Source organism: Pinus tabuliformis, chromosome X (assembly GCF_031772625.1).
Source record: "Pinus tabuliformis cultivar Carrire ecotype Pingquan chromosome X, CPIR1, whole genome shotgun sequence".
NCBI classification, from domain to species: Eukaryota; Viridiplantae; Streptophyta; class Pinopsida; order Pinales; family Pinaceae; genus Pinus; species Pinus tabuliformis.
Genome location: NC_142308.1, coordinates 768,276,972 through 768,285,178, shown reverse-complemented (window position 1 = coordinate 768,285,178; position 8,207 = coordinate 768,276,972).

Here is an 8,207-nt window from a genome sequence, read left to right as displayed (position 1 = left end):
GAAGCGGCTAAGCCATTTTATTATAAACTGGTGCGAGAGTACGCAATACGGTAGGAATGCATCTCGGCTTGCCTCAAAGGCAAGCAGAGCAAAGCCTAGGCGAAGCAATGACAACTCGGAGCTACAATCAACTGACCAACTGCTGAACTGCGCAGTGCCCAGTAATTCTGCACTATTTGCTGCAAAGATATGGCTGAGAACCCCAACTCTAGTGCTTAGAAAATTCTGCAAAATTATTTCTAGGCTTCTTAGGCAAAACCCACAAGAACCCAGAAATGATTTGGCCTGGTTTTGACCTTCCAAAATCGACCCCCAAAAGGCCCTACGCCCTCCAAACTGCTGAAGCACACAACCTGCCAATACACTAGCAAAATCCTCCTCAAATACTCCGGAAAAGTAGCAATTCCCTCCACAAATGCTTCCTTATTTCTCCCGACAAGGATCAACCTCAATGGCCGAGTCTCCACCTCCCACGCGTGCCTAATATCTACCCTCTACGCTGGCCGAGTAAGTGTGAAATCCCCACTAAATGATAGCTCTCTCCTCCAGCCCAAAAACTCACCTAAATGACAGCAAATCACTAGAGCTTCTTATTCGGAATTTCTCCCGACCGAAGCTTCCCTAAAGAATGCAAAAGGTCCAACTCGTTTTTTCCCACCATGTCCTCCAGAAATACGCACCACCTAGAGAGGCTGAATACAATTGCTGAAAACCATACTGAAAATCATCTTCGGAAGATTATGGATGAAATTCTCTAGCGTGGCACTTGAAGTCCCCCAAAGAAAGGGTGAGTTCTCGACTTGGAAAACTCTTGCTAAACAACAAGTGACCTAGCTAAGCAACTCGAGCAACTAAGAAGAAATTTGATATGCCAAAGATGATGAAATGAGGAGTGTTGCCTTCCTTTTATAGATTTTGTGGAGCTTGTTTCCCTCCTTCGTGGGTCCCTCACAAAGCCATCGATTTTCCCTCTCATGCAATTCGTACTAATTGCTAGGGAGTGCAGTTTTTCCTTGTGTGGGCGGCCCCCACATGCTACTAACAAAACCAAAATAATTTTGCTTCTAACTTATAAGTCTCCTAATAAAATCGAATGGGCCCCATCTCCTCCAAAATTGGCCCCAACAATGTAGAAATAAACCTTGTTCCAAAATAATTTAGGAAGGGACGTTATAGTCCTCCCCTTCCAAATGTTGCTTGTCCCCAAGCAACTTCAATGTTGGATGCTCAAGTATATGCTCACCCTCCCAAGTACTTGTTGATTTGTGGTAGCATCGGATGTGCTCTAGCCACGAAATTTGGTGAAGAGGTTGGGGTGGTAACATTCTAAACAATTCAGGAGATATTAAAATAATTAATATTTTTAATGGAGTCCCTAAGTCTAAACTTAGGGAAATTAAAATATTAATGTGGATTAACATAAAAATTGTGTTAGAATGGTCCAAAAGACATGGATCAAGCCAGATCTAATCTTAGCCGTTGATTAGGGACTTAATCTCGGCCATTGATATGTCAACGAGAAAAGTATAAGAGGAGGCTAGAGGGTCACTTGGAGAGTGCACCAGATGATCAGTCATTCTATTCTCTAGAGTGGGGTTTGCTAAGAGAGATAGAATCAGTGATCGGAGTTGCAGCTGAGGGGAATTGAGTACAAAGAGACAGAGAGGCAGAGATAGTGCCGAGAGATCAACGCAAGAGCCATAGAGAGTGACGCAGTAGTAGCTAGGGCTGACGCAGGGCCATGCAGAGGCAACCGGGAGTTGTGCAATGCTTCAGAGAGGCCAGCGTAGCTGACGTAGAGGGCAAGAAGGCTGACGCAGACCTATTCAGGGTGACACAGGGCCAGTGCTGGGCAGAGAGAGGCTGATGCAGTCCAGAAAAGCAGACGCTGGGGTTTCTGGTGCAGATTGGAGCTAAGGAGTTGCCGGAAGGTTTATCCGGGGTTTCAGCCAGGACATTTGTCACTCACTGGGAGGTAGTACTTCCAAGGAAATTCTCTGTTGGGTAAGCTGGATTTGGCACCTAGATTGTATTATGAAATTGCTTAATAAGAAAACCCTCAAATAGCTGCACTAGTTTTCCCGCATTGGGTTTTTCCGGGGACATTGGTCAAAAAATAACGGTGTCATTTTGTGTGCTTGTTTCTGTTTCCTTCGGTTGATGATTTGTAATATGTTGAGCATGCACTAGTGTTTATTTTCAGTATTTACATTGTAAATAACTTGTTAAGTAATGGAACAAGTAGACTTAGAAACTTCAACATGGTATCAGAGCATGGTTGCAGATCATAGGAGAACTGAGGACATCAACCAAGCAGAGCAATAGCAGCAGAAAACAGCTATCCCCAGTGACAAAAGTTGTTTATAGCAAAACAGCTACATGGGAAGGGTGACGCAGTGCCTGCATCATCAAGGGTGAGCCAGGAAGAGGCAGCGTAGGGGCTAAGGGACGCAAAGGGAGACTCACACAGAAGCTAGGAGGGCTGATGCAGTTGGCTGAGGAGGCCAGGTTGCTAGTGTCGGGATTGCACAGAGCGTAGGAGCTCTCACCTTCAGGTTGCTGGGGTTTAGGAGGCTGTGGGAAAGTTACAGAGAGGAGCTAGTGAGGTATTGTAGTCAGAACAGTATCTGACAGGGCAAGGCCAAGAGGAGGGAGTTGCTACTGAGGGTTTCTAGCCGAGAAATCCGGATCAGTGGTACGATTGCACAGACGATCAGAGTAGGGGGCATCTCGACATTGACAAAAGGATTTCTAGGAGGGAAATCGAGACTCAGAGGTAGTCACATCGAGAACTTCCAGGAGGGAAGTAGAAGAGCATCATGGCACTGCACAGAGTAAGAGACCAGGACAGGCTGGACAGAGCGTCAAACTTCGCAGTCTGGAAGGCCAGAATCTTATCCGTACTTGACAGAAATCGTGTCAAGCACTTTGCCTTGAAGACGATAGCTATCCCAATCGACCCAACTGAGAACGACAAGTACGAGGAGGCAATGGCGAGGTCCAAGAGCATCATCCTTGATAGGGTCAAGGACCATGTAGTACCACACATTGCCGAGAAGGAAACGACAAATGAGATGTGGGAGGCCCTAAAGAAATTGTACCAACATACTTTTGTGCAGAGAAGAATGTTACTAGAAAATCAATTGAGGTCATATCAGATGAAGAAGGGAGAACAGATTGACACCTTCCTCGGAGGACTGAATGAGATCCAAGATCAGTTGACTGCCATAGAAGCCATGCCAGATCAGGAATTGATGGTGAGGACAACCTTGAATGCAGTCTCAGAAGACTGGGAGGTATTTGTCCAGAGTATACTGGGCAGAGGGACACTTCCACCTTGGGATGAGATGTGGGTGGCTCTTCGCCATGAAGAGATCAGATGACAATCAAAGGCGGGAAGCAGCAGTAAGGGGATCAGAGTCAAAAAGGAAGAGGAGGAAGATGTTTTCCTAGCATCTTGAGGGAAAACAGGAAAAGCGGAAGCAGAAGGATCTCTCCAAGATCAAGTGCTTCCACAGTGGGGAGTTGGGTCATTATGCGACCCAGTGTCCAAGGAAGAAGAGTAAGGGAGAGTCTTCTGAGACTAAGGTAGCGCCAGCAAGGGCAGAGAATTAAGTGGAGACAAATGATGATTGTGCCATGAGTGCACATGCACGACTTGTGCGGAAGTGGGGAGACATCGAGCTGTAGTCAAGCGGACTACAGGCGATGAGGGGCAGGATCCTTGAGGTACCCAGCCTCTTGGATTAGACCTTGCTATGAGAGCCCCGAAGAGGAGTAGCAGGATTGGCTGATGTGGGTAGAGACAGATGCGGATAAAGCAACAAAGAAAGCTACAGTGTAGGAGTCTCGAGACAGCACGAGGCTAGCAGGTTGCAAGAGTGCGAGAGGCACGGGAGTGTTGCACTAGTGCAGGATGGCACAGAGAGGTGTGAAACAGTGTGAGATGCAGGGAGTTGTTGCAGCGACGCAGAAGTCAGAGAGGGAGCACTTGTCAGTGGCAGAGGGAGCTTTAGCATCAGGAGGGTCTCTAGCCCAACAGAGAGGTCAAAGTTTGGAGATCAGTTACTTACTTCTCAGTAACTGAGTTGCAATGCAGTAGTGGGCAGCACGATGCAGCATGATGAGAAGAGTTGCAGTGTGGATGCAGTGTTGGGAGAAAGGACTAGCAGCAGCACGGATGCAGAGGGAGTTGCAGTACGGATGCAACAGTGGCAGTGGCAGGGCCATGGGTAGCAGTACATGATGCAGTAGTGTAGGGGATGGTGGGTAGCAGGCCTAACATCAACACAGGGACCGATGCCGGATGATCAGAGTAATGCTCAGTGAGGAGTATTATTAGAGCACAATCCTCGCTAAGAGGGAGTGTTGATTTGTGGTAGCATCAGATGTGCTCTAGCCACAAAATTTGGTGGAGAGGTTGGGGCACATGAGATCTCCAATACCCAGAAAGGGTTTGAGCAGATTCTAAACAGTTCAGGAGATATTAAAATAATTAATATTTTTAATGGAGTCCCTAAGTCCAAACTTAGGGAAATTAAAATATTAATGTGGATTAATATAAAAACTATGTTAGAATGGTCCAAAAGACATGGATCAAGTCAGATCTAATCTTAGCTGTTGATTAGGGACTTAATCTCGACCGTTCATATGTCAATGAGAAAAGTATAAGAGGAGGCTTGAGGGTCACTTGGAGAGTACACTAGATGATTAGTCATTCTATTATCTAGAGCGGGGTTTGCTAAGAGAGATAGAATCAGTGATCGGAGTTGCAGCTGAGGGGCATTGAGTACAGAGAGACAGAGAGGTAGAGATAGTACCGGGAGATCAGTGCAGGAGCCAGAGAGAGTGACGTAATAGCAGCTAGGGCTGACGCAGGGCCATGCAGAGGCAGCGAGGAGCTACGCAGTGCTTCAGAGAGGCTAGCGTAGCTGACGTAGAGGGCCAAAACGCTGACGCAGGGCCTCCTGAGGCTGACGCAGAGGGCCAGAATGCTGACGCAGGGCCTCTTGAGGCTGACGCAAACCCATTTAGGGTGACGTAGGGCTAACGATGGGCAGAGAGAGGCTAATGGAGTCTAGAAAGGCAGACACTGGGGTTTCTGGGGCAGATTGGAGTTGAGGAGCTGCAGGAAGGTTTATCCGGGGTTTCAGTCAGGACATTTGTCTCAAACTGAGAGGTACTACTGCCAAGGAAATTCTCTGTTGGGTAAGCCGGATTTGGCACCCAGGTTGTACTCTGAAATTGCTTAATAAGAAAACCCTCAGATTGCTGCATCGGTTTTCCCGCATTGGGTTTTTCCCGGGACATTGTTCCAAAAATAATAGTGTCATTTTGTGTGCTTGTTTTTGTTTCCTTCAGTTGATGATCTGTAATATGTTGAGCATGCACTAGTGTTTATTTTCAGTATTTACATTGTAAATAACTTGTTAAGTAGGTATGAACAAATGAGTAAAGTGCATAGAGGGTTTCTAACTGGTATACTTGGAAACTTCAACAATAGCATCTTGATCTGGCAAGCTCTTCCAATGCACCGAGTATTCTCTAATTAGCTTCTGAGCTTCCTTTCCTTGGTCTCCAAGATGCCTTCAAGTTCCAAAACTAGATGCCCCTCATCATCAAGTGGAGGCAACTCTATCGCTGTTGTAACCTGTTGCCCCAACACCTTATTGAGGCATGAAACATGGAAAATATTGTGGATCTTGCTCCCTAGCGGTAGCTCCAACTCATAAGCTACCTCTCCAACCCTCCTGATCACCCTGTAGGGCCCATAAAATCGTGGTTGCAGCTTTTCGACCCCCTTATGTTTCAGAGTGGACTGTCGGTACGACTGTAATGAAAGGTACACCAAGCCCCCCTCCTCAAAATGCCTCTCAACCCGATGCTTATCAACATATATCTTTTGCTGATTTTGAGCTGTCTGCAAATTATCTTTAAGAGCCTTGAGGATGTCTTGGCTCTCTAGGATCCAATCTTTGGCCTTTGGGGCCCGACTGTCTCCAAAAAAAATGTCAGCAAAAGATAAATCATCATAACCATATAGAGCATGGAAAGGAGCCATACCAATTGACATATGATGTGTAGTGTTGTAGTAGTACTCTCCCAAGTGCAACCATCGAATCCATGCGCTTTGCTACCCTGTCACATAGTTCCTGAGATAACCCTCCAGCCATTTGTTTACCTTCTATGTCTCGCTGTCGGTCTGTGGATGGTAACTGGTGCTCGGGGTGAGCTCGATGCCTACTAGCCTGAAAAGCTCCTGCCAAAATACCCTCATAAATTGGCTGTCCCGGTCACTGACTATAGTCTTAGGGAGTCTGTGCAGGCAGAAGACCTCCCTAAAGAACAACTCTGCCACCTGTGAAGCTAAATACCATGTCGGAATGGCAAAGAAATGTGCAAATTTGGTCAGCTGGTCGACTACCACAGAAATGCAATCTTTCCCCTTCACCTAGGGAATTCCCGTGATGAAGTCCCTAGAGATACTCCCCCATTTCCCCTTAGGAATGGGGAGAGGCTGCAACAATCCCGCTGGATGGGTCAACTCCCCCTTGTTCCTCTGACAAGCCTCGCACTCTTGCACATATCTCAATACATCCCCCTTGAGGCCTTTCTAGGTGAAGCACTCTCTCATCGCCATGTAGGTCTTTTTGAATCCCTAGTGCCCAGAAAAAGGATAATCATGAGCTGCATGAAGGATACACTCCCTCAACTGTGACACCGAAACCAAAAATATGCTCCCCTTGTAGTAAATAACTTGTCCATCACCCTGTAGCTCTCATATGCATAACTGCCCTTCAAGATCTCGCATGTCTGACGATCCTTGGAGTACTCCACTAATAGTTGTGCCTTCCAGTCATGGTAAATGCTCATGAGTGAAAGTCCTGCTGGTATCCTAGATAGTGCATGGACTACCACATTGTGCTTCCCCCGCACATACTCAATATCAAAATCATAGGCTTGCACCTTGTTGACCCATCTCTGTTGTCTTTCGTTGAGGCCCTGTTGCCCCATGAAGTGGCGAAGACTGTTGTGATCTGTCTTCACCCGAAACTGGTTACCCACCAAGTATTGTCGAAACTTGGCCAATGCATGCATTATGGCCAACATCTCCTTGTCGTATATGGAATACGACCTCTCATGTGGTAGGAGCTTCTGGCTCTCGAAAGCAATGGGGTGCCCACCTTGGGACAAGACTGCCCCAATCCCCTCACCCGATGCATCACACTCCAATGTGAAGGGCTGTGTGAAGTCCGGGAGTGCTAATACTGGGCAACAACTCATCACCTCCTTGAGGCGATCAAATGTTGTCTGAGCTCCATCTGTCCATGCAAAATCCCCTTCTTAGTCAGATCAATAAGGGGTGCTGCCAACTATGAGAAGCCCTTAATGAACTTTTGGTAATAAGTATAGATGCCCAAGAATCCTCTCAGCGCTGTCATATCTCTAGGAACTGGCCAATCCCGAATGGCCCTAATCATCTCCTCATGTACCTTGACCCCATCTGCGCCTATGTGTCCCAATAGTAGTGCATCTCTGTCAGCCCAAACTCGCACTTGGACATCTTGGCGTAGAATTGCTGCTTCTCCAAGATACGTAACACTGTCTCTAGATGCTGCAAGTGTTCCTCCCACGTCTTGCTGTAGATCAAGATATCATCAAACAATGCTAGCACAAATCTCCTCAGTTGACCCCTGAACACATGGTTCATGCATGACTAAAAGGTAGCAGGTGCATTGGTCAACCCAAAGGGCATGACCAACAACTCGAAATGCCCATAATGACATCTGAAAGTTGTCTTCGGATATCATACTCCCTCACCCTCTTCTGATGATACCCAGACCGCAAGTCTATCTTAGAGAAGTATTTGGCTCCTCTAAGCTCATCCATCAACTCATCAATATGCGGAATGGGATACCGTTCTTCAATGTCTTCGTGTTGAGTTTCCTGTAGTCAATGCACATGCGTAAGTCCCATCCTTCTTCTTCACCAACACGACTGAAGAAGCGAATGGACTGGAACTCGGTCTGATGTGGCCCAACGCAAATAGCTCCCTGATGGCTTTCTTAATCTCATCCTTATAGGCTTTGGGATGCCTATAGGGTGTAGTAATAACTCCCTGCACACCGGGCTCCAATTCTATAGTGTGCTCAAACCTCTTGTTAGGTGGCTGCCCTGGTGGTATATCTCCAAAAACTATTGGATAT